At 36.6% G+C, this 27,596-nt stretch overlaps 1 long non-coding RNA gene across 1 annotated transcript; it reads right to left on the minus strand.

Annotated features, from left to right (window-relative positions):
- Positions 1–42: 42 nt before the first annotated feature.
- On the minus strand, positions 43–27,596 carry LOC135081198 (uncharacterized). Its single transcript, XR_010259148.1, has 3 exons — positions 27,325–27,596; positions 23,403–23,647; positions 43–103 (listed from the first exon to the last, which is right to left on the minus strand). It is a non-coding gene; the product is annotated as an uncharacterized LOC135081198 (long non-coding RNA).

Raw genomic sequence — 27,596 nt, forward strand, 5'->3', positions numbered from 1 at the left:
CTCGCGCTCGCGGTCCCGCTCGCGGTCGCGGCCGGCCCACGCGCCGGGGCCGCCGCCGCCGGCCCCGCCGCCCCCGCCCCGGTCCCGGTCCCACTTGTCGTACCTGGAACAATGGAAGGTAATTGTAAGTACAGCTCAAAACAAACATTTGCTTTCTCTAACAAATTATGATTCCTGCGTAAATCTATGTTACTTAATTCATGATTTGTTTATGATATGATATAACTCTTATAAGTACGACAAAACTATTCCATATGCACGTATTTTAGTTTTCACCGAGCTTACGATGCTGAATGGGGAAAACCCCGCTTGGGCTCCCCTACTATTTCTTAAGCCTACCTCGCAAAGACACATGAACAGTGAACACATATGGACTTTTGGAGACTAGCTTTTTTTAATTTGCGTTATTGGCCAATGACTTAGCTAGCTATTGTGACGCATCTACTCTTAAAACGTGTGTGTGCAGTATGTTATGCTATGTTATCTATAGAAGATTGAAATTCGAAGTCAGTATCATGTTTTCTCACACGAATACAATGTACAATCCCAACTAATATTATAAATGCGAAAGTAACTCTGTCTGTCTGTCTGTCTGTCTGTCTGTCTGTTACGCTTTCCCGCTTAAACCTCGCAACCGATTTTGATGAAATTTGGCATAGAGATAGTTTGAGTCCCGGGAAAGAACATAGGATAGTTTTTATCCCGGTTTTTGAAACAGGGACGCGCGCGATAAAGTTTTTCTGTGACAGACAAAATTCCACGCGGGCGAAGCCGCGGGCGGAAAGCTAGTACTACATATAAGTATTTTAGTATAACTTTAGGTAACTTTTGTTTAAGTGTAGGTATAGGTATGTATATGATAATTCGCGCCGCTTAATTTGTTACATTAAATATTAATCCTTTTTAAAACGCCCAGGCAGGTAATCTAAATAAATAACGTGTAACGTAAGGATTTTTGCTGAGTTAGTACAAAAGCCAATTTCCGCGAGCACATTAGATAGTCATAACTTTCCGCCGCGGCAGCCAAAATTTTCCTCATCATGTACAAACATTATGAAAAGTTCAGTATTTACAAAACAATTTACCAAATTTACCAACAGGAATTTAGGATTCGTTCGCATCGCAATATCGACTGGGTTGTTACACTTGCTTTGAACTTTAATAACTTATAACTTCTAGAGTTCAATAAATACGCTTTAAGTGATCGCCGATTCATGTTTGCGATAAACGAATAATATTTTAAACGCGAATGCAGTGGTCGCTAACAATATTTATAAACAAACATGGCCGCTAAGGCATATGCGCTCGCGACGAGCATTACGATCGGTCATGAATGAGCAAGGGGACGTATGCAGGGATTCATTTATAGAATCATATTTATATTTTTAAACAAACTTGTACTGAGCTATATTTTTCTGACTAAGGACAATTAGAGTTAGGGTATTCACATGTTTGAAATTTTTTTTTATAATTTTCATAACGTTGTTGAGTTCAAAAAATGTACCTATCTAAAAGGCACTGACTGACTAACTCACTCACTCATCACGTAATCACAGAAACTACAAGTGCTAGGAGTTCTAAATTTTGCATGGGGGTTCCTTTTAGAACGTAGGTGCTCACTAAGATGGGATTTTGCTAAATTCATCCCCTAATAGGGTTAAACGGGGTCCACGCTTACGAAGTCGCGGGCGGCCGCCAGTTATTTATATTTAAGTCAGCAAAAATAAGAATGTAGCTTATTAGAATTTTAACCATTTTTTAAAACTACAAATCATTTTACCAGTCTTTATTTTGCAATCCGATAGGAAAACTATTCTACAAGCCCGGTGCACGGTCAATAAGCCGGCGAGTATTTATACGAAAGTTTTCACGCTTTTCAGATTCTAGGAATCTGTGAATAAAAAACAATAAACGTCATTGAATTAATTCATTCAGAGAAGGATATTGACCTAAAGATTCTCATTGACCGATACAAAAGTAAACAGATATTCCCGATAGTTACAGTTCTGGGAATTTTGCAGCACTGCGTGGTATTTAATTAACAAAATGTTGATTGCATTCCACAAATGTTTTGAATCCATGAATCTCGTTTAACGTTCTTAGAACTGAATTTTTAATAAAATATAAAGTTCTAATAAAATAATAACGCAATTTTCAATCGATATTCGTTTATTTATTTATCATTTCGTCCGTACATGAAAACTCATAAAACTCATTTATTTTTGCAAATAGGATTTTAAAAAGCACTTTTACACAGTTTTATTTGCAAAAAAATCACTCACAAATTACAAAACATTATATCCTTATTAACAACGCATACGATTAGAAACAATAGTATTTTTTTTGTTCACAATTTAAAGGCATATAGCTAAAACTCACGTAAATCCATAATGCATCCTCTTATCCATCTCCTTCGATATTTTTGCAGTCCAATGTAAACCTGTCATTTTTATCACAGTCACTCACTGGCCATTTCACTAAACGTTAATCCCGAAGTCTCAACGTCCGTGCGCGTCGGCGGTCGGAGACAGAATGCGTTGTTTCGGCGCGTGCGCCACCGGTCGCCGCTGATAATTAGCGCCATCTTGAAATTTGCTTGATAAAGACCACGCAGCAGCCAATCGGCTTATCGTGTTTGCACACTCATTTTTTTCACACAATACACTTTTAATAATTAGCTGGTCATTTTGGAATTGTTTACTAATGTTATTGAATAATTGAAAATTATTGCGCGTGGTACAATAAAAAAAAATGTACATAGTTCCTGAAGTGAGATCGACCGTTAACTTTAAATAAGAGTTTGTTTAGTATATGAACGATTTCATAATCAGTTTCCGTAATAGACGGAATTTACTGACTATAAACGTATCCAAGCGATCGTGTAATTATATGGTAATTTATGTAGACAGTAAATTTTCTGAAATGTCGCACAATGTAGAGTCGAGCCTGTAACTGGTGATTTTCCACATTTAAATTCAGTCTTTCTATTTTTGGATCTGAATTTATACTAAGAGCCGTTTTACAATAAGAATCTAACAGTACTTTAAAAATGAACACGCGTCCTCAGTACGGCTCTGTGTATCGTCACAGATGGCTGTACTCGTGTGTGTATGTGAGATGTGTGTGTGAGTCTTGCTCGCTTGCCCGTGTCCTTGGCTAATATATTATGCTATGGATTGAAACGAGTTTTCACTTCGATTTATTTATTATGACACTAGATGAGGAATGATCCGTCACGGCGTGTAACTTGTAATAAGCGACTTTGTCTTGTACGGAACGTAACATATCGTGCGCGATTCTTGTCTCTACTACATTACATATATCAGTCGGGTATTCGTGCTTTATCAATACATTAATGTTCAACTTCGCGGTCGATTTTGGTAAGACTAATCGATTTTTGCAAATCCTTACATTGAAACATATTATCATGTAATCGGGAAACGAATTAGGTATATAACCGAAACGGTAATACGCATTTCTTAGAGTACTAGTTACAACTTACGAGCATAACAATATGAATCATATTGGAGCTAGGTAAAATAGGAAATTGAATTTTATAATAACGCTCAAGTATTAAATACCGTTTTAAAATATCAATAATACTACTAAAAGTATGAACCGCATGCATTCACAATATTCAGTTGCCGAATCATTGTCGCTTCTGTGACAGCGGACCGCAAAATATGATTACGAAAAGGCCCGTACAGCCAGATGACCTATTTCATGGCTGCACAGATAAAAAGCGCTCTAAATTCCGCATTGCATGAGAACAAAATGCAATTCATACTCTTCTTAGTGGCTGCAAATGAACTCAAAAACAATATTCTTCACACGGAGGCATAATTACGAAATACTTTTAACTAATTCACTTTCACTGGCCCGTCAGCGGGCGGTCGGTTTATTCGCGTAATTACTAACATCGCTTTAGCACGTTTGCTGGGCTTTATGTTACACGTTTAGAGACAAATAAACTTAAGCTATAGACTCCACTCAGCCTTTTGTTGTGACCTTTTCTCAGCACGTTCATTGTTACAGCGCACGTGTGATTAACTCGATGATTGTGAAAGTTAAAATCTTTTTACTATAGATTAGACAGGGATAGCAGTTTTTCTATTCTTTACCTGTGGCTCATGCGTCACAGTAAATAAATACTCATTCATACACAACAATAATGCCCGTTTTCACCATCAATCCCCAATTTTTAAGTAACCCCTACGTAAACAAAATTCCTGTTATTAGTTACCATAGGGGTCACTTAAAAATTAGGAATTGATGGTGAAAACAGGCATAAGTTCCTCAAATCATTCTCAAACAATAACGCTTATTAAAAGACCTACAGAAATGTTTAATCACTTAACTACGAAGCTTATGACGTCATTAACCTTAAACCCGTAATACAGATAGCATAACGAAATACTCGAAAAATTGCGACAAAAGGAAAGCCGTATTAATCAATTCTCGAAATAACCTCCGCCCACGAGAATGAAGCGCGACAACAAAGGCTGAACATCCAAGAAGTGGCACAAAGTACGACTAATATTAAACCTAAAGTAACTCTGTCTGTCTGTTACCTTTTCAAGCTTAAACCACTGAACCGACATAGATAAAATTTGGTATACAGAAAGTTTGAGAGTCTCAAATTGAGACCCAGGGAGTCTTAGGATAGTTTATATCCCGGATTTTGAAAAGAGAAAACGCGCGCTATATTTTTTCTGCGACAGTCCGAAATTCAGGGATATTCAACTCGATTCGCTCCATCAATGAGGGATATTGAAGTATTCTTCCACAAATCCACATTCAGTCCTAAGAACAGGGAAAAAACAACCAAAACTCACGCGGACGATGCCGCGGGCAAAGCTAGTACTCTACATTTCCCAACATCAACCAAACATTGTGCTAACAGAGCGGGCATTTACCGTGAGTCCACCATTTTCCCATTTCAGTTAGATAAGAACAACAAACAGTGTCGCTGACGCTTTTAAAATCGCCGACGAATGTAGGTGATGCTATCTGCTTCGTAACGAGGGAGAAATATTTAAAATTGTAACTGTATAACGGTATTAAAAGCTCATCGCGATATGAGTTAATGAATGTCGCAAGTTGTTACAATAGGTACTAAAGTTGTGTTTAATTAGATAAGAGCAGGACACCATACGTTATTCTTTATTATTGCTAGCAGATAGCTCGTAGAGACGATGGCTGTTGGGGCAGGAAAGTTCTCGAGTGGCAACCACGGGCTGGAAGACGTAGCGTGGGCAGGCCTTCTACTAGGTGGACCGACGATCTGGTAAAGGTGGCCGTCGGGGCAGGAAAGTTCTCGAGTGGCGACCACGGGCTGGAAGACGTAGCGTGGGCAGGCCTCCTACTAGGTGGACCGAAGATCTGGTAAAGGTCGCGGGATGAGCCTGGATGCGGGCAGCGCAGGACCGTTCATTGTGGAAAATCTTGGGGGAGGCCTTTGTCCAGCAGTGGACGTCATTTGGCTGAGACGAACGGACGAACGACGATTGCTAGCAGACAGTAATAATACCATAGCTAGTATAGTCTTGTCATTTTCTGAATTGAGATTTCTAGCTTGAGCATCTCTAAACTGTGCAATTAGATCATAAAAGTGTGTGTAGCTGTTGCTGAATACAATTAAAACTAGCAATTAATTCTGTCACACTTTAAATCACAAGACACCATGTCCTTTTAGTGTGTATGGAATATAAAATTACATAATCAGTTGTTTTTCTTTCATTTTTTAATATTAAATTCAAGTGGATGTGTGAGTAAAGTGCTGCTAATCAACTAATGTATGGCATTCCATTAATTATTGAAACCTAAATTAGTAATGTACAGTCACCAGCTAATGTTAAGAATCCTCAATTGATTTTGCACCTAACATTAACTGAAATAAAGTTCATATTATGGTTAACCAATTAGAGTCTACTGATAATTAAATATTAATGCTGATCATGATCACACATTTCTGTAACATCGATAGTAAAGTACCTACTTAACATAGAAGAGTTTTAATTAACTAACGATCAGAGCAGACGGTCATATAAGCGTGACTAACTTCTATAACTCTATGAGGTAATTGTTGTTTTTTATTGAGTAAGTGAAATTATAATAATAAGCTAATTGCTGAAATAATGATTTGTTATAAGTTTAATGATCGAATATTGAGTTTGATGGAATCTAGGAAGAAAATATGCATATTAATAATTTAAGTTTGGTTTGCAACTTTCTCCAAATTAGTCTTGCTCTTCGCAATTTTATGTACTACAAAAAGGCATATGCCCTCGTCTGCAGTGCAATTACAATGACACCCAAAGTATCCAAACAGTTCGCAACACCTCCTTGTTATAATAGGAATAAGGTTGTGTTAACTTTTGGACACTTTGGATGTCGCGAACTATTTGACGTTAACTGTACAAAAAAGAAATACGATTGAAAGCAAACTGCGCGCGAGTTTCCTTCCCAAATAAAAACAAAAGGTGTGCCGGTTGGCACCTCGCGCCGCGGAAGCGGCAAGGCCGAGCGTGCGCGCCGCGAAATTAATGCACGACAAGCTTAACACTGAGCATTTTATGCAATTGTAATAGGTACTATATTTCAACGAAATTGTATAGTCTAATGTGCTGTTGTACGGCTGTGAGACGGTGGCCTAAATCGAAATGTAAACAAAAGTACGTTGATTCTTGGTCACTTTAATTTTTGTACTTTCTTTATTCACCTCTAGATATTTTTGGACTTCTTGGACCAAAGGGTCCTAAAAGTGAATTCGTTAGGACCTTGCCTATACTCAAATAACTCGGCAGCTCTATCATGACCGTTGTGGTGATGGAAACGGGACTTATCCCACCACAGCAGCTCCTGTATAGCCAGGATCTTGGCCTCCAATTAAACCCGTGGTGATGGAAAATCGTAAGTGTACCTAGTATGTTTACATTGCCAACTGAAAACAAATGACGGCGCCATATTATTGAGAAACGCAGCAGAAGTCGGACATTACTCATTCAGTTTCGCACTTCGCAAAGTAAACAAGAGCTCGTGCGACGCCCGCGCCGCCAACGGGACGGCACACGACGCGCGCGCACGCCACGCCCTGTGCGCGCGACGTCACGCCAAGGTTGCTAACGCTGCGAGCACACTAACGTAATGTCAACGTCAACGTTATATCTACACGTCGCGAAAATAAAGCGCTAAATACAATCGTGATACGGCCACACTTGACCGATTAGTTCAATAAGAATAAGAATATCTTTATTGATGTAATACTCGTACACCGTATCACTTTATATTGAAACCCTGGCTGAAATGGCGATATTATTGGCTAATCTTGGATTCCTTGTGTCTTCAAGTCGTCTGGCCAGCAGCAGCGTGGGTGGAGTGTAGAGCCTTCATTTCTTTGTGGTAAGCCACCTCCTTTCGCATTTTTTTTTACCTTTTTACTGTAATTTTGTGTCTTGTAATTATGTATTTTAATTGTATTACAAAGCAATAAACGTTTTATTTATTTATTATTATTTAAATTAGAGAGTCGTGCTCCTCTAATACTACATTAACTCCATAAATGATCTGATGACGATGGTTAAAGATTCCTTGAATCAGCTCTAGATGTACAACGGCAAACGAAAGTGATACTACTTCAACGCTGTAATTAAATTCTCCAGCTAAATCTCTTTGTTGTATCACCACCTTATCACCTAATGTCAAACGGCAAATTATCGCGAGAAGTTGCAGCTAAAGCTATGTTTAATGTCCATCAACGCGTTAATCAATGGCATATCATTAGTGTGGTCCCGGCATTATGCCGTCGGCGCAGATGACGAAGGCCAAATAAAATCTTGCCACACACTGAACTGTTATTTGAAATCTTTTGGCGTATTTATATTGAGGTCGATCAGAAAAAAAATGGAGCCGGTTTTGTTTTTATTGTGTTGTGACTTCACCTTAATGGTATGGAATGAATGATACTTTGAGGTCGCGTCTATACATGATTCTACATAACCAAACCATATTAAAAACAGCTTTAACTACCTTAAATGGTACTTATTTACGAATACATAACACAAAAAATACGAATAATTATTAAGTTTAAAACTGCGAGCATGTCAAAATGGCAACCCTAGCACGGATGCGCCTGCGCCACAGCACCGATTTAGAAGCGATTTTATGAGGCGAAGACAGAAAGAATCGTGTCGACTGCAACATAAACAAATGAAATATAGTCAAAAGCGACAGTATTGACATCACTGATGCTGCTGTGTAGGTGACTGATCGTGAAAGTCATGAAAAGTGTGGAAAAAAAAAGATTTGCATGTTTACGAAATTGAATATTTTTCGGTAGAATGTAAACAAAATGTCGATGACGCACAAAGTTACAGAATTTGAAAGACAGATAATGTATTCGGTAATAATAAATAAGCGATAAGATATAATACTTGCACATGCTTGAGTAATTTTAAGACATTGTTTAAGCGTCAACACAGCTCTTTGCTTATCGTTTTCAAAGAAATGTACAATGAATATTTTAGATAATTAACAATAGAGCACACAAAATACAAATCAAACACCACAAAAGGGATTAACATTTTTAACAACTTAACCAGGGACTTCATTCGCAAACCATAAATAGATTTAAAACCTTGTACCAATGTAATAAGATGCACAAATAAACGTCAAAAAACAAATGCTCCACCGTTTAACTCCATTTGAATCTGGCGGCTGCAAACAATACGCGGAAGGCAGGTCGTATTTTTATTAGCCTAGGTAATAATCAGACAAAAGCCGGCTGAAAACGGATCCGGTGCGAGGCTAATTCAGTTTGGAGTTCAAGTGTCTAGTACCTAATTAAGTCGCAGACGCATGCTTTGTTTGAGCCAACCAACTAGGTGCGCAAACGAAAACTGGAATTAGGCTGGTTATAATTATATTGGCTTCATTAAAAAAGAACATTACTTTAATTATTAATTCAATGTTATAAGCGTCTACGTGATCAATACCGAATTATATTGTTTTCATTAAAAGAACATTGCCTTCTAACAACTAATTCAGTAATCACCGTCTACGTGATCGAAGCAGCATAATCCATAAACATTAAACGTACACGAAAAGCTGCTCCGCGCTGAGAGTTCTCTAAAACCATCATTTGCTTTCTTAGTTGAAGTGCGTTTTCGGAATATTGATGTTTGAATACATCAAGTAAGTGGATTATATTCGGGTTCGTCGCGAGTTCGCCGGCCGATGTCATAGGTTGGCCGGTCGTTGACACTTGGCATATTTTTAGAGGACAAACTGGTGATAAGCGGGCGGTTTCCCGATAACAGCTAATACAAGGCGCGGCAGCGTTAGCACGCTGTTGCTATTTAGGACATTAACGATTTGAGACAACAAAACACGTGTAATAGACAAAATACTTGTGTATAGAATTGTGTCTATTGATTCTGGCCGTCTTCCAAATAATTATTTTCCAAGTAATAGTCATAATGACACAAATATTCAGGTAAATTAACAAAAAATGTAAGAAATGTGTGTACAAATACTGCCTGTCAATGTTTAACTTGTCTTCTAACACACCGCGTGCGTGGGCGAAGCCAATCACAGGTCAACGATACCAAATTCCATCAATTTCATCAACGACGTTACCAAAAATGTGTAAGAGATTTTCTATATTTATAATGAAGAAGGTTTCAATAGCAATTTGAGGAATATAAATAAATACAAAATGTCCACTTTAACTAGAACGATCTTTCATTTTCCCCCATAATAACATTAAAGTATTGATTGCAAAGAATTATCTTTTCTTGGATTGCAAAGGAAATTAAGCTTACTTAGTTCATGAAGTCATAAAATAAAGCAGGCTGATATAATCCGACACCAGGGTTGTGACATTTGCTCAGCATCCCAATGAATAGAAAGAAGATAGAGACGGTCCAGTTTTATTTCATTAACTTTTGAACTCTTTGCTCTTTTACTTCTGTCAAAAAATGTAAATGTACAAAAACATAATTCCTTCTGATAGCTTCATTCGTAAATGCATTTTGTTAAATATTTTTGGTGTGGATATAATTTATTTCCTTCGGTTATGTTATGCTTGATTAGCTCAAAAAATTATAGACAAAAAATTTAAAAAATATAAAACGGAAATCCAAAATAGACATGATACATTAATATTAAAAATAACACCCAATTACAACTTTACAACTAATGCGCTGTCGTTACTTAGCTACAAGCACCTTTAAACGTAGGTAATTAATATGGCGGCGAAAAATTGAATCAATCAAAAATAAACCCTGCTATAAATTACTTGCCCTGTCCTCTCTGGCCGGTGGGTAATTTATCAAATATTTAACCTAGGTCCGAAGTTGGGTCTAGGTTAACCACCGAAAGTTTACGATGAGGGAGTACCGAGCTTTATTAGGTGAATTCAGGTTTCAGGCGTTTCAAGATTCATGACCGTTCACTACAAATTCAATTACTAGCATTATTATCGTTCCGAATTCATTTACTCTTATAGCATTGAAGTTGAGCGGTTTTTATGTAACCACAATGGTGGAACTACGATTCGTAGCAATTTCGTCGACTACAATGAACAAACATAGCTCTTGATTACATCACAATGAATGCTTGTGCCGCACGAAAAGTTAAGAAAACAGTTGGAAACAAAGACTTATGGGTTTTCAATGACATAAAGTATTTAGCTAGTAGAGTCGATTTCGTTTCGAATAAGTTTGTCACGCGTACAAGAATGTTTACAGTTTTAAACAAAGTTTAACTTTATTACACTCCGATAAGGTTCAATATTTGATACATTCCATTGCATCTGACTGTACTCGAGATTTCCCGGGATTGTTTTTCAATTATTTACTCACTTGTTCATCCATTTGATATCTGAATTGAAAAAATTGTTTCAAAAACAGATTTACTCGTTTGTCATTTCTATTTCCGAGTCAAATCCTTGGGATTTGTGATATCCGCAAATAAATCTGGCAACCCTAGCAGTGTTTGTGGTGTTGCAATATTTAATTATCAGTGTACGTGCTCATCATAGCGATTCGTTAACTATGGTGACGCTGATGTTTGCAATTACTAAGGTTCTTGTTTATCTCTCATAGGCATATCCTTACCTTATACAGCAGAAGAAAAGAATTCCTACTTTGAATCAAGATTTAGGAAACTAGGAAAAGTAAGTGCCTTGCCTAGATGTTAAAAAATAGGTAAGTTCTAACTCAAACCCCCACCCACGCTCCCTCAGATTGCATTCAAGAACAAAACACTTAAAAATAACAACATATTCAAACGAACAAACCCATCAGCTTAAATGCTCGCTAATTTGCCAGAGGGAAATAACGTAAGTGGCCATTTGTTTAAAATACAATTAAGAACATTTTTGCGTTTCCTCAATAAATTGTGGCATTTACCATAAAAGGCGAGCCACCTACTTAACCGAGAATATAAATGTCTGTCCATTGTGATTTAGTTTAATTTACTAGTTTTACGGCGAATTCTTCGGCAGTAGTGTATGTTGCCACTAATATGTTCACTTCTTTAATTGACTGGCCAAGTAAACATTTTCTCTTCACTACTTTTAAGTACAAGTAAAAAGCTTAAGCTACAAGTAATTAAGGTTTACCATCGTGAAATGTTATTGAGTAGGACTTTCGTAATCGCTTAACTCCATTAATTAATAGCATCTAATCCACAGAAATATTCGGTTTAGTCATAATCCTTTGAGCTTCTCGCCTCTTTTTCTTGGAAAGTTTTAATTAGTACCACGCATTTTTGTAACTGGGCAAATTAATACAGGGTCGTGTCGTGGGTGGCTTAATTTAGGATTTTTGTTATTTTGTATCGGGAGAAGCAGACGGGTGTATTTGAGGTTGTCTAGACAGTTTGGCAAGGTTGGCTGGCTGAAGGGTAGTAGAACAACCCTTTTTTAAACTGACGACGGCAAATAGTTTTGACAATGGTCTATTTCAGAAGATTATGGTTCTATAAACAAGCATCATATTCTTTCTTTAATACTAAGTTTAACAGTGTAAATAACATCACCATAATAAATTGATTGTCGACTTGAGCTACCTACAATATCGAAGAGATTTTCAAGATTAAAATCATAATCATAATATCTTTATTGCTTCATGTGGTACAAACAAGGTATTAAAAATAAAATAGTCCCAGAACATGAGCCTTGTGAGGGCATTGCAACATTATACATAATACTAATTAAGCTTAATCTAAATTATTTTAATAAATATAAAAAACTAAGATGACGTGATTTGTTTGAACATCATTTATTGCGTACCTATTCGACTTTTATAGCTTAATCATGAATGAAACTTCCTTAAACGATGTATCGTACGTCGGAATTGCTTATCAGTCAAAGGTAGTTTCATAATGCAGTCGATGTTGTCCATTTTTATTGCTTCATTCCCGCTCAAGCGCGTAAATGTACCGCTGCGATTCAGCCGATGTCAAATGATTGGAGAACACGCAAAGGAGATTGCCCATGAAATAGAAGTCATTGAATTCTTGAATAGAACGAAATACTTTTCATATTGACCACTTAATATTACCTCAACCTTAAGTTCAGAAACTGCAATTCTTGGACTATTAACGTTAATGAATAGCGTTCATATTGTGCCTTTTCAGTCGTTTGTACGTTATTTTTAACCACAACAATGGTATCGTAAAGTTGCTGTACACGTCGCAAACAGAAGTTTACGTGTATGGACGGTTTGCATAGCATGTGTGGGGGACGTCCATCTAGGCACGCCTACGCTGCCACTGTTTCTATTGCCCGGTTAAATGTCACATTACAAATAGTTGAGAGTTAAATTATTGTTATTTATTCTTATTGTGGCTAAAGCTTAAAAATATGCGACTCAACATAAGAATAGTCAAACTTTTCAAATCTGAATTAGAGAAATGAAATAACCTCGGGTAAAAAGTACGATACATATCATGTCTTATTACATTATGTATTAATGGTAGTACACGCGTGCTCTACCTTCACTGTATTTTCATGTTACAAGGCATTCCTGAATAAACCCCTCAGATCCCTTCTATGATCTGAGATAAACCCCAACCAAAAAGGCAAAATTTTATTAGTAAAATACAAAAAATACAAACGTGTGAACGAATTTAAATGTAGTATAGAAAGACTACAGTAGACTATCACTATGACAATTATCTCTAGCGCGAGTTTACCCACGAACTATACCAATTCAAAAAAGTTCGTTTTCCAAATTGACACAATCAGGAATCGTACTCGACATTCGTCAGGGGCACGATTCAGTTAGCGACGGATTTTTTGAAACTGCACCAAATATCATTCTACCGTTTGTATGTTACTTTTTCTGCTAGTCATAGACAAAATTCCTCTTCTATACTTACTCAAGTAATTTACAGACTACAGCAATAATGCAGAAAGAAAACATGTTTAACGGGACATGGATTTATAAATCTTTTCATTCACTAGATTTAGATCACTCTTAAATCTTTAGATCCCAATTACATCAGTAAAATTTCACCAAAACATCAATAAATCATTATATTGCAATGCATCAAACTGATCATGCGTCATTTTCAATTGTGCATTAAACCAAAAAACAAATGAAAAAATTACTTACATGATTCCAATTGATTTTGCACTTTATTAACAAGAGTAGTTGGAATAGTTTCCTATGCAGTGTATAATGCAAACTCAACTGATGCGCGATCACGTTCCAATCGTCTTCTGTCTCTTTTCTTTTCAAGTTATTCGCCAAATTGGAAGAGTCGTCTCATTCTACATCTTTTCATGCTTCAATCGATCTTAAGAAAAGAATCTTAGTGCTGAAGATTATAAGTTTAGAGGGCTTTTAACCATTCGGTTCTATCTTTTGAACGGATTGACATCTGTTTTTATATCTCCGGATTCCCAACACATCTCATGTAGGGGAGAGGGGGGCAGCTTTGAACAATTTTCATACTTTATTAAATATCTTCCAAATTTGAACGATTTCATTAATTTTTTCTTCCTAGATAGAGGTCATGGTTATCACACAACAAAATAATGATGTTTTTCTTAATTATTCATGAACGCTTATTAAGATATTTAGATTTTTGCACAGACCTGTAAACGTTCAAAACTGCCCCGTAGTCGGGGCAGCCTTGAACACGCCTGGGGCAGTTTTGAATTAGTATTTTTTTCAATGAAATAAAACTGAATATTTATGAATGTGTATTTTTAAAATAATTAATAAACAAAATTTTAAATGATCAGTGTCATTTGGGATCAATTTAACATGTTAATTTTATTTTACATCACTCTGTACAAAGTAACACAAAACTTAAAGATATTATTAAAAAAAAAGTTAATATAAGATATATCAATTAACTAAATACTAATAAACTTTCTGTTTAATGACACATCAAAGACAAAACTGCATAATTGAAAAAATATCAATCAACTACTAAAACTAGCTTTTGCCCGGACTTCACCCAGCTTGAAATTTTATCTGTCACAGTAAAGCAATCTGCTTATTTTTTATGTAAAAACCTTCTACGAAGTATTAGAAAACTTAAGGTTTCATAATACCACTTAAAGAAGAAAATTTATAAAGTTCAAAGGTGCCGCCCCAACCATTTCGTTCAAAGCTGCCCCATGGGTATATTTCCAGAAAAAAACATAAATTTAATAACGGAACATACTTTTATATCGCAATTTCTTATCAAATCTTCATTGAAACTATTTAAACTTCCATATAGTAAACAAACCACTCACTATTTTATAAAACTACGTCCACAAAATCCTTAGAACCAAAATAAAAAAGTGCGAAATTGGCAGTCAAAAACAAAAAACCACTTTTGCCGGTTAACCTACAGTTAGATATTAAAAATGAGATGTGACGGCTATGCGCATCAGTGCTGGCAATATAAATTATGATTTATACCATTGTAGCCTAAACCAGTGATTTTTAAAATCATTTGTTCTAAGCTGCCCCTGTCCAAAGCTGCCCCCCTCTCCCCTAACTAAGTTTCGTACTTACATTAGCCTTTACAGTTACATTTCATGTCGCATAGAATAGAATTAATATTTCAAATTAAATGTACTGTAAAGGTAAACAATTATAGTCAAAACTAACTACATCATAACCGTTGTTCGGCTAGACGACTCTACACGGCTAATTTATGAAGTATAGTGAAAAAAACTCTTATCAAAATTCAGTTATAATTTCTACAAGTTTTCGTATTCTCCATTATGTGCAAACATGCTGGTATAATCTCACGTTACAGCTAGTGATCGTGACACAAGCTACGCGATCGTATCGTAATTTGCGACGACCACGCCACTCATGATTGACTGCTATAAAATGCACTACAATATGCTACAGAATAAATACTAACTACGCTCGTAAGCTCATACGTAAGCATAGAGCATAATCGTTGGTGCGTGCAACGACAACTTGGAAAGAAAAGAGGTTTCAGTTCTAAATAAAAATTAAATTATTTTTATTTCTTTTGCAGATGACGGCTAACTAAACTATACATACCTACACTGCGGCATATTTTGCAACAAAAAAGGATAGTCTCGATGTGCCATCGTAGATATGCAGAATCTTTATGCCTTCCACTTCCTGACTAATACAATCGGGGCAAAGTTCATGGCTATTTTTAAGAGTATTAATAAAGTTTCATAATTCAGTGACATTTATTTAAAGAAATAGCAAATACTTTAAGGTCTATCTTCTTGTTTACTCCTCAAGTGCCTATGCGAATCCATTACCATTACAATGTGCAAGTAGTTGACATTTAACACATGATCGGCGAGCAAACACAATTTATTCTGGTAATACGAGCTGCACACAATATCGTAGTGCACACTGCACAGTGCACCGGTACGTAATTAACCAATTCTCGTGGCGGCACAAATGTTAAGTAAATGAGCGGCGCATTTGTCAACACCAGTGCGGCCGGTTGCGTAACTCGGTAGAAGTAGAAGCTACGCGACCAGATAGCAAGAGAAATAAATTTTAAGGTTAAAGGTAACACTTATACAAATTCGCACTTAAAGCTGGTTAGCGGCTCAAATGAGAAGTAATTTGTCAAAAACATATAAACAGACTAGATGCTGCCAGTTACTGGTTGCATAATAAGATAAGGCACTGAAGCTTCATGAAGCAAGATAAAATATATCGTAAGGTTAAAGGTAACACTTATAGGTTTACACTTTACAACTCTACACTGATCAGTGGTAAAGTATGAACAATGAAACATTTGTCAGATACTGACAGACTGTGCCGGTTACCAGTTGCGTAACTTGGCAGTGAAGTTAAATTACACCGAATGGGGCAAGTGTATACTTATTACCTAAATGTTAAATGGTTTTTGGTTTACTATTTCCGCACTACATGATTCTTGATTAGCAACGTAAATGTATGAGAGCAGAACACAGGTTTTATGATGTAATTTTGGTTAATAAAATAGATAATGGTATAGCAAAAGTGACGAACAGACAATGTACCTTTGATTCAGTTAAAGACAAGTTAATTCAGCAAAAAGAAATAGGCAATAAGTTACTGATTCCGTCAGTAAATATTAACAACGCCGTTCAATACATCCTTGAAAATAATTTATACATGGAAGTGAGTACATACTTACAAATTATAATCTTACTTGTTAGCTTCTGTAAGTATTTGCTAAGTAGTGTTAAAGTTGTTTTCTCGGAAGACGGCATCCCTTGATACAACAGACTAACCAATTCGTAGAAACATATGGAAGAAAAACTGAAGGGTCTGCTTTTTTGGATAAATCAATTATCCCATACAACCAAGTTTCCAAAGGGACAAAAATATTTGTAAACGCAATATTCTTGGGTCGGCAAGAATTCCATTTAAATGTAACTTATTGTTGGTTAATCAATCAATTCTGTTTAATAACCTCATGATGTCTAAAGTTGGTACAATAAACTGGACCAAGTTACATTCCTTGCGCAAGTCCCGAACATAATGGTTTCTCATTTCGGAAGGCGGACAATAACGCTGAATAATGAGTTAGTTAACACTTATCTTAGTTGTAAACTATAACAGCCATTATAAACTGCCATGATAATGTGTGTACAAGAACAAACAAAGTAGTAGATTGTAATTAAGGATGACAAGATTGTTCTAATACGAACTCCTTGAAGGTAAATTGTTGTTGACAGTATTTAGAAATGTTGTCAATTAGCTGATACAAATATAGACGTCCGTAATAGATCATTTTGTAAGTTAAGAGATAGGGTATAAACAGGATAAAAAGTAATACTCCTCGACTTAATAAAGGCCTACTGGAGACCGTGGAAATATTTCTGAGAATTCCAAAAATAGAACGCTAACAAAGAGGATTACAATACCTATGATTAAATAAATTGTACTAGACCAAATATTTTACTTTCTGTAATTGTGGAAACAAAAGATCCTACTAATATTATAAATGCGAAAGTTTGTATGGATGTCTGGATGTCTGTTACTCTTTCACGCAAAAAGTACTGAACGGATTTTGATTAAACTTTACAGTATTATTGTTTACTAGCGGCCGCCCGCGACTTCGTACGCGTGGATCTCGTTTTACGCCCCCTTCATCTATCTTACGCGGTTCAGATTTTTTCATACAATTTTTTTCCCGCCTACTCCCGTTCCCGTGGGAATTTTGCAATATCCTGTTATAACTAAGCTTTAAGTTTACTAAGGTACCTTCATGCTAAATTTCAAGGGTCTATCTTACGCGGTTTAGATTTTTTCATACAAATGTTTTTTCCTACTAACTCCCGTTCCCGTGGGAATTTTGCAATATCCTGTTGTAACTAAGCTTTAAGTTTACTAAGGTACCTGCATGCCAAATTTCAAGCGTCTAACTTAAGTGGTTTAGATTTTTCATACAAATGTTTTTTCCCGCTAACTCCCGTTCCCGTAGGAATTTTGCAATATCCTGTTGTAACTAAGCTTTAAGTTTATTACGGTACCTGCATGCTAAATTTCAAGCGTCTAACTTAAGCGGTTTAGATTTTTCATACAAAAGGATTTTCCCGCTAATTCCCGTTCCCGTGAGAATTCCTAAGTATCCTATAACCTGCCCAGGAGTATGAAAAATAATTGTACCAAGTTTCGTTAAAATTGTCGGGCGTTTGGTGTAGTGGTTCAGAACGGACTACTATGCCGAGAGGTCCCGGGTTCGATTCCCGGCCGGGCAGAAATTGAAATGATGAATTTTAATTTCTGTGACGGGTCTGGGTATGACTATGTATAATATGTATGTATTTAAAAAAAAAAAAAGTATATAAGTAGTATATCCGTTAAGCTAGCACCCATAACACAAGCATTAAGTTGCTTACTTTGGGGCTAGCTGGCGCTGTGTGAAATTGTCCAAAGATTTATTTATTTATTTTATATTTAAAATCCGTCGAGTAGTTTTTGTTTCTATAAGGAACATACAGACAGACAGACAGACAGACAGACAGACAAAAATTTTACTGATTGCATTTTTGGCATCAGTATCGATCACTAATCACCCCCTGATAGTTATTTTGAAAATATATTTCATGTACAGAATTGACCTCTCTACAGATTTATTATAAGTATAGATAACCCAGAATAACATTTAGGCTATAATTTATGACGATCTGTGACAAACTAAATTTCACGCGGGTGAAGCCGCGGGCAAAAGCTAGCTCTACATAAAGTATGGATGGTTTAGTAAACACACAAACCTTTTTCGCTGATGACAAAGTACTTATATACTTGTTATTAATAGTGTTCTTGTTAATTACTCAAAATGTAGCAGCTTTATTCCCAGACATTCGTGCGCAAGCCCCCTAATAGACATTTCAAGAATTAGTACTACAGCTGCAGATGTGCTAAACCGGCGTGGTATAAAATTTGCGTAATGAATACCGTAGTCACAGCGAAGGGAGCAAACAGTAGGGGCACTTTTGAATAAGCGTTTTGAGCCGGACATAAGGCATACGTTTGGAGAGCCGCACACAAATGAAAAAATTACTGCGTTGGAATACTAATATCAGTTACCAACAAGCAACAGTAAGGCAGAGTTGCAACAACTTGCTTTAACCATAACTATAACAATACCCGGTGTTTTTGTATGGAGTTTGACAGATTTTTAACGATTGTTGAAGTTCATAAGATTGTACAACTCAGCTTTATGGTACGGTCTTGCAAACGCTTACTGACGTTCTGCTCAAAGCGGCGTCTAAAGTCTAATGATACAGCCCTAGGCTTGACAGCAATGTTTGCGGAGGGTTAGTACGAGTCCGTCGGTAACCACACAAACACTTGCGGCGAGACGCTTTTGTTGTTCCGAGTAATGAGGCGTGTACATTTTAAATCTGAAGCAAATGGATTAAATAAACTTGAAAGTTTGATTAACATTCCGGAGCGAATAAAAACTCTGAAACCACATTTATACAACATAAATAAGCTCCTACTTCATTTCGGCTAACAACAAACGATTATTTCGCAGAAGTGACCTTCAGAAAGTCTCCACCTTACCGTCACTGCCGTAAACTCTTTGTAACATCCTTCTTAAAATCATTTGTTTATTCCGGACAAGCGGTAACAATAGATATTTGAGTATGTAAAGACGGTGTGCAGTATAAAAGCATAAACGTCGGCCTTGGAGTTAATCCTCGGTACCGTTATATTACCTTTAGTCATACAGCGGTCGGTAGTCGGCGCTAAGTAGCAATTACTGGTGATCACGTGCGCTGATCGGCGGACGCAGCGAGAAATGCAACACTGATGTGCCGAGACATCCTGAATTAATTGTTGTCATTTTACAACCCGACGGCTGTGATTCCGGTTAGAGCCTTTATAGGTCGCTCCGCTCACTACTACTCTAGCGATCAAATCATGTCTACGCTCTATGGCTATGCTACTATTCTGCTATCTTAAAAAAAAGGTTCATCCGTTAAAATTCATAATTTGTTTTATATCACAAACATTTACTATAGCGTCAATTTGACGGTCGCGGTCTTTGAAGGTATGGCTTGCTGCCCGGCCCTTCTAGTGTTAAATCTATTAGCAAATCATTTTGATAGTGTATTAGGCGATAAAAGTAATTCAATATAGTACTATTATTATTAAATTACTCGCAGAGTTTACTTGATACGACGAATAACGCTTTTATCAAAGTAAATATCTTATCAGTGAAAGGAAAAGTAGACAATATTGCTATCAACGCTACTTTATGATCAGAGTAATATGTACCTATTTCAGTATTTCACTCTACGTGCTCGAACTCAAACACGCACACTCTTGCATGCACACAAACATCGCTATAATGCCACTATCGGAAATGTTGCTATTACATATTACAGTTCAAGTAAACACATTCACACCATTATAACCACTATCGCAACCAGCTGTCACTGTTTACAAACAGGTTGGTTATTTCAAGGCAATCTATACCTAAGTTTGGCTTTTTGTTTGCTACAAAAACATTATTATAACTATTAGTTTTTGTCGCATCCAAAGGTTGTAAGCACATCACTATTGGAACAAAGAAGGTTAATTCGAGTCACTTCCAATTCAGTTTATTGGATTATTAGATTATCTCGCGTTCCTACCGGTGTCGTGTGATATCTTTTGTCCCTGGAGACCTATTACTACGTCCATACAAGCTAGTTTAGCATGTCAAAAATAACGTAGTAACGATACCGTTACACAAATGACAATCAAGTTACATGGAAAAGAACATAATATTGTGTTGTGTTATCAGTTAGGCGAGATAAGGTCCCAAACATTCAGTCTGTTGTAGTAACCAATGACTGACCAGTGACTAGAGTTTCTTACGCTGCTTCTTCTCAGCACTGGCCCATTTATTGTCCCGTAGCAGTGGTAGGGTTAATATTGGGCATTGTAAAAGTGCTTTTTAAAAGCCTATTTGCAAAAATAAATGATTTTTATGAGTTTACAATTTAATAGACGATAATTGGACATAGAAATATCACATTACCTAACTAAATTAAATAAAACTGAAACGGTAGTCCCTGCGGCCATTTTCATAACTAGAGTTCAGATAGTTTATCAATCCTTGTATCAATCAATCAGCCAGTGTATTTCCCTGCATAATACACATATTTAGCTAAGTATCAGGCATTTCGTAGCCGTCACAACAACTTGTCCTGTAAGACTTATACAAACATCGCTGCATTGTTGTGACGACATCGTGTCAAACCGTAGCCGTGCTAATAACATTATTGTCTCTGTTATTGTTGTAAGCATTAGCTGTATTCACACATATTTGGCATTAATTCTTGTTTTAAGTGTTGCCAGTTATAAAAAAAAGTTTCTTTAAACTAAATGCGTTCGTTGGCTTCAACACTTGATTACATAAAATCTAATCAAATATTGAAAAGTGCACATCCAAAGTTTTTTTTTTAGTTTTAAAATTTCTTTATTGACATAAATACGTAACAAACAAGTGAATAACAAAGATAAAGTACATTGTTACAACTATAACATTCGCTAAACGTTAATCTTACCAGGCTACTAGCGCCTCCAAAGATTTTACACACCAATGTTCATACTGATAAAACGTACTGTAAGTGTTAAATTAATCAATAAACTAGATGCAACATTTTTGTGATAAACATTGCTTATTGCTATCTATTTTAATAAGTAAGGCGGTAGATGTGCGCCAAAAAACTTATTAGCTAAAAAACGATTGACCAAACCGCACATCCAAAGTGAGATTTGTGATAAAACTAGTTTAACGAGAAAAAGAGTGGTCAAGTTTTGGTTTAGAGAATGGTGCAGCCGTGCAGCAGAATTGCTAACACTATAATAAATAAATCTTAGCCTTGATTTACTTTACAGTAGTTTACAGTCAATAGGCTAACACAGCTTGGAATTGATTTCGGTTGCATGACCCGCGCACATAAAATTGCAACGAGCAGTCGAGTATGCACCCGAGTGGTGTCACCATATGATCAGATTTGTTGGGACACATCAGGTTCCAAATTGTTAGTTTTAGTAATATTGAAAAATTTCGCGAAAGTTTTCTGTAAAACGTGCTCTGAACGCGAGTGAGTAGAAGTTCTCTCTGTGACTGAAATTTGTGGATTTTTAATAGGACTTTAAAATTTTGTATATATGGTAACCCTCCATCCATATTATTGTTCCAAGTTTTACGCGGCGCGAGTGCCTTTAAGCGGTAGTGCTGCCGCCTTACAGGCTCGACACGAAACTTATAACGAGTTTACTTATCTTCTGAAATATATTTTATCCATATTGTAATTTTGAGAGTTGCAATACTTAAGTAGATAAATTTTGATAAGACCAGTATTTACTATTTACTCTTGGCAATTTAATCGCCATGCCTAAGTAAGTAGTAATAAATCACTGTGTGTGTACTATACTTGACTTAATAACATGACTACCGTCAATTTATAATTTATAGACGTGTTTACATAAAACCACCGTCTGCATTCTACATGAACATTAGTTGTTATTATCGAGTTAGTGTTAATTAATTTATATTGTAAGTCCTAATTTCAAATAAATACTATTGGCGTTCAATGCACGTTTAATTGTAGGTAATTAATTTGATTGTAGAGAAAAACAAATGACTCCTCGATACTTGATGAATTGAAAACAAATGAGTCATGAAAAATATGGGTTAATCCTCTTTTAACAGTTGCAATTAGAGCAAGGGAGGTATTTATTCCGATATCAGATGATCCAACTCACAAGCAATTGATTCTGTATTGCGTGCGTCTTACACACCTGTCGAAGTAAGTAATGCTTACGTTTTATTAGAAATCGAGGGGAAACTGACAGATTGCCCATACCCTGGCTCGCGATTATTATTCATGAGATCATGGTTAATTATTCCACCTATCTTGTTAGATACAGTGATACAGATTAATGTTATGGTGAAATTATGGAGCCTTTGCGAACAGTTTCAGAATAGGGTTGCAGCTTTTTTAGAATTACTTAATGACATAATGAGTGAATTAATAATATATCAGCGTTCTTTACGATATTTCTGTTTTTTTTCGTATCATGTACCTAGGTGAATAAAAGTAGTAAGTAGAACAGGCAAAAGTAGAGACAGTCAACTCATATTTTTATTTTTGTAAAAAAAGAAATAAGTATCGCACGATTGGACTTTATGCCAGTAAACTTTTTATCGTAAAAAAAGTTCCGCAAACAATGAATGTGGTTGATAACTAGGGATATTGCATTACATCACACTTCACGTCATCACTATTAACTTTTTTGTCTATGATATATGATTTGTGTAATAATTGTGTTCATTATCCTCAATAAACCCTCTCTTAATACCTCTTTATAAACAGTAATATATTACGAGACTTCATATAAAAATTATTCATGTAATTTTTTTTTTAAATAATGTACATAATAACTTACCCAACAGCGCCGTTTAGTGGGGGCACCACACCGGGCCTCTCATAGCACATATGCATGCCAGACACTCTGCCCTTCTTATCCGCACTGAACGAAATTATTCCAACTTTATTCACACTTCACATAAAAAAATATCACTGCGTTTTTCACGATAGGTACGTTTAATATTTCAAATACAATGTTCAATCTACACCACGCACAAACATGTTTGTAAAACATTCATCGGAGAGTACGGAGCGGGCCTATCTCTGGAAAAGGATTTTTGCATTAGTTTCGCGCCTTAGAGTGAATACGGAACCCTAAAAAGGCGGGTTCGTGTCACACAAGACATTTGATTGCTGCAACTGATTATGCTATTGTTGTGGGGATATTCCGATCGCATCGTTACAAGGAATTAGTTTTGCTGCATCACCATTAGCAGTTTTAAAAGTTAATAAACTGAAAGACGCTCTTATATGGACATATTGTAGAGCTATAATGGCTTGATAGTTGTGTCAATCTGCAGCAATTTCTTGCAAGAAGTCGTTTCTGTATTAATATGTTATGATAACTTCGGTCAAGTACCTATATCTTGCTTTCACGAGGCGAGAAGGGGTGTTGCAACGGGGTTGGAACTTTTCCTAAAGCTCTACATAATATCCGTGACGTCATTGATATTTTTTTTCCTGAATGGAGCAATTTATTACCTTAACGTTGTTATTAAGTAACAAAACGATTTGCGTTATGCTTATTACCTACAAATAAAAATCAGCTTATTAAAAACCTATAATAATATAAATATTATGATCGTGCGTTCAGCAATAAATTACATTCATGTACAAGGCGTCTGTACTAAATAATGAAGCGACGTAAAGAATCTTTAATTGCAACGTTTTTATTGTGAGCAGGAATATAATAAAAAACACGTTCGCATCGCGATCGTTGAACGTCAGTCATTACGAATGAAAAATATATAACTGGTTTTATTTAACTGGGATGGAGACGTGAGTTAAATTGTTAACCTTCCGCGCGACCGCAATTATTGAGAACACAAGGAGACCTGGGCCGACGTATGTAACAAGTTCGAAATGAGCAAGACCATATCGCGGTGACGTCATTGCGGTTCGAGGAAACTGTGACGTCACTAATTTCTCTTTACATGCAATTGCTTTAACCTTTTCTAACACAACGCTGAAGATCAAAGTCTTGTTTCGAGAAAGGAGCACAATCATAACTTGGGAAATAATTCCTGCATTGTCACTCATAATAACAACGTTTTCCTCGCACGGAAAGAGGTAAATCAAGTCTGACATGTGACACATTTGTTTACATGTCGACGTAAGAACTCTACAACCATGTCAATGTCAAGGAAACGTATGATATAACCTATTGCGATTCTTTATCTAATGTTGTTAATTGGCAAACAAGTTTTATTTCGCATGTAGTCAGGCTCTTTCAATTAAGGTATGCAAGACCAAGACGAATGTGATTATTTTATTCATAACACTTAGTCGATTTCATGTAACTATGAAAGCACTTTAAAAGACCATAATCCAATCTCGCGTGTCGTCATCATCCTAGTAACCAGATCAACGATTACTGACAAGTGACGTCTTCATGGTGAGTCACGTAATTCAGATAAAAAACGTTCCCGAATCACCAAATAAAGGCAGCGATATCATCCAACAAGACGAATGAATACGGAACGAGATTTTTTATCGTAACAAGGTGCGATCTTGAATTAAGAAACAGTGATTACTTGCGAATTTTCCGGGCGGGCCGATGATTAATTGTGGGCCTGTCCCTCGTATACTTTTTGCGTTATTTAGCCCGTGGTCGGTATCGTCGAGTAAATAGGTTGTGGCGGCTTTTTTCGTAGGGTCATGAGGAGCCATTACTCGGGTGTTTTCCCGTGTGATTGATCGGTGTTTCGCGCCTATCCCCGTCCGGATCAGTCAGTTAGTAAGTATGCACCCTTTTGATACCGCCGTCAACTATTCCGAGCCCGGGTAATATATTAGCGGATATTCGATATCTTCAGACGACTCCTATTTTGCACGAACATAAGCTATTTGATTGAGCTGGTCCTCGCTATTTGTGTTACTACAAGAAAAACTAAAGAAATATCCGAATCTATAAACATGACAAATGGGTGGATAAAACATAAACATTCGAAGAAGCTTAACAATGTCACAGGGAATCAATCCGTAAGGGATTTAATGAAATAGGCAAAAGAAGGAAGGAGGAATAAACAATTACGAGCCAACTTTATTGTTCCGAACTCTTTCCCGTTTCGCAGGGCATTACTTTATGATTATGGTTGGGGAAACAATTTCGCGCAATACAAAAATCACCCCGCTGTTCATAACAAAAGCCCATCATTGGTTCGACTTCGGCACAATGACAGGAGCTACGATCTGCGGCGGCAATGCCATGCGGGCATAACAATAAAACTTTATGAATCTGTCAAGGTTACCATTACCACAGCAACAATTTGAGGAAATTTTCTGTGCAGAACGAAAAAGAGACTGTCCTAAATCTGCTATACATTAACCCAGTTTAAATCCGAGGCCGAGCTATGACCACTTTGACGAAGGGATTTGTTGAAAGCGAAACATTTAATTTTGCAAATTCGAATTGTGGATGGAATGATAACAAGAAGAATAGCAGATATTAATTGGGATAAAATGTGGAATATTCTGACAGTGGGACAATACCACTTTAACAAAGGGATTGATTATGTTAATGGTGGTCTTGACAATTTATTAGAGGGTTTTATCGCTGGTGTTAAAGTCGAAACTGCGGTAAGCTTAGACTTTTAAAATATAACCCATTAAGTTTGTTTATTAAAACAAATCATGTGTTTTAATAGCGCATTAAATCTTGGATACAAAGCCGTTGAGAAGGTGCCGAGTTATATAAAATTAATGTGTTTTAAGGGAGACATATTTCGAAGAGAGAGATGGTCGGCTTACGTGAGTCTATAGAAGATAACCCATGGGCTTCTACAACCCTTGTCGTGCCCGTGGGAAGATCTATGTTGGGTTAAGATTTGTGAGGGAACAACTGACCGTTGACTCGCACTATTCTCAACTTACTATTCAAACGCCCGGTAAAGAATGAAAAATAAATTCATTTAGCCATAGATTCGAGGGTAGGGTTGATGGACGTTAGGCACTTTCCTAATATAAAATTCAACAATGCAACATTCCTTTTTATACCACCGAAGAAAACGATAATAAAAAAGGGTCTCTGATTCAAACGCGAGCAACGTTTGAGAGATATCCAAACAAACAGTGAAATGTGGACCGTAAAATGAAATAATAGCGGTATCTTTAAACATAACGACTTGGTTACCCAACTGATAGCTTATGTAATTAATATGTTTAAGTATTTAATAGTTCTTGAAGCAGTTCATCGCGTCTGCGATAAACAATGCCTATATTTTAAATTACACTCGGAACAAGTGTTATCAACTTTGGCCTTGTGCTTATTCTAGATTCAATTTAAGTACCTACCTACCAGCTACCTACATTCTGCAGATATATTGAATGACTTTATTTACTGGTTATTTTTATTGCTTAATTATCAATATCATTTAATGATGCGTGATTGATTTAATATTTTTCAATGTTTGTCTTTATTTTTGGTAGATAATGATCATAAAAATCAATACATTTTGCAATGTTTGAGATGTAGAGCTTCTTTTTTAAACGCTATAGCTGATAATGAAGTTTGGTATATTTATATCCTCAATTACTTCATAATAGAATAATTATTGACCTCGAGACATGAATCCTAAGCAGTTACACAAGACAACAATGAACTGAATTACAGATTCACAATTGGTAACAGTAAATCATAAATAAATTCCCAGTTCCAGCAATCAAATGCGTCATGCATGAGTCAACATCATGGACATTATATCCGCCGGAGCGATTCTTACAAAAAACCCGTGGAGGTGGCCGCATCCGACCCGATCCTACGATCCAACACTGCAATCCAAGTTAGCGATCACTGACAGTCCTCGCCACAGATTTCACTACGACGTGACGGCGTGTACGGTCGGTGGGCGAGTTGACAACGCGCGCGCATTCCGCCCGCGAATGCAAGGCGCATCACGTCCGTGCGAAAACCCGCCAAAACCGAAGTGTACCGAGTACCCTTGAAGGGAAGGCTCAGTGCGAGAGCGCAGCGCTGCGGACGACCAGACTGCGG

The sequence above is a fragment of the Ostrinia nubilalis genome, chromosome 19 (assembly GCF_963855985.1).
Source record: "Ostrinia nubilalis chromosome 19, ilOstNubi1.1, whole genome shotgun sequence".
NCBI lineage: Eukaryota > Metazoa > Arthropoda > Insecta > Lepidoptera > Crambidae > Ostrinia > Ostrinia nubilalis.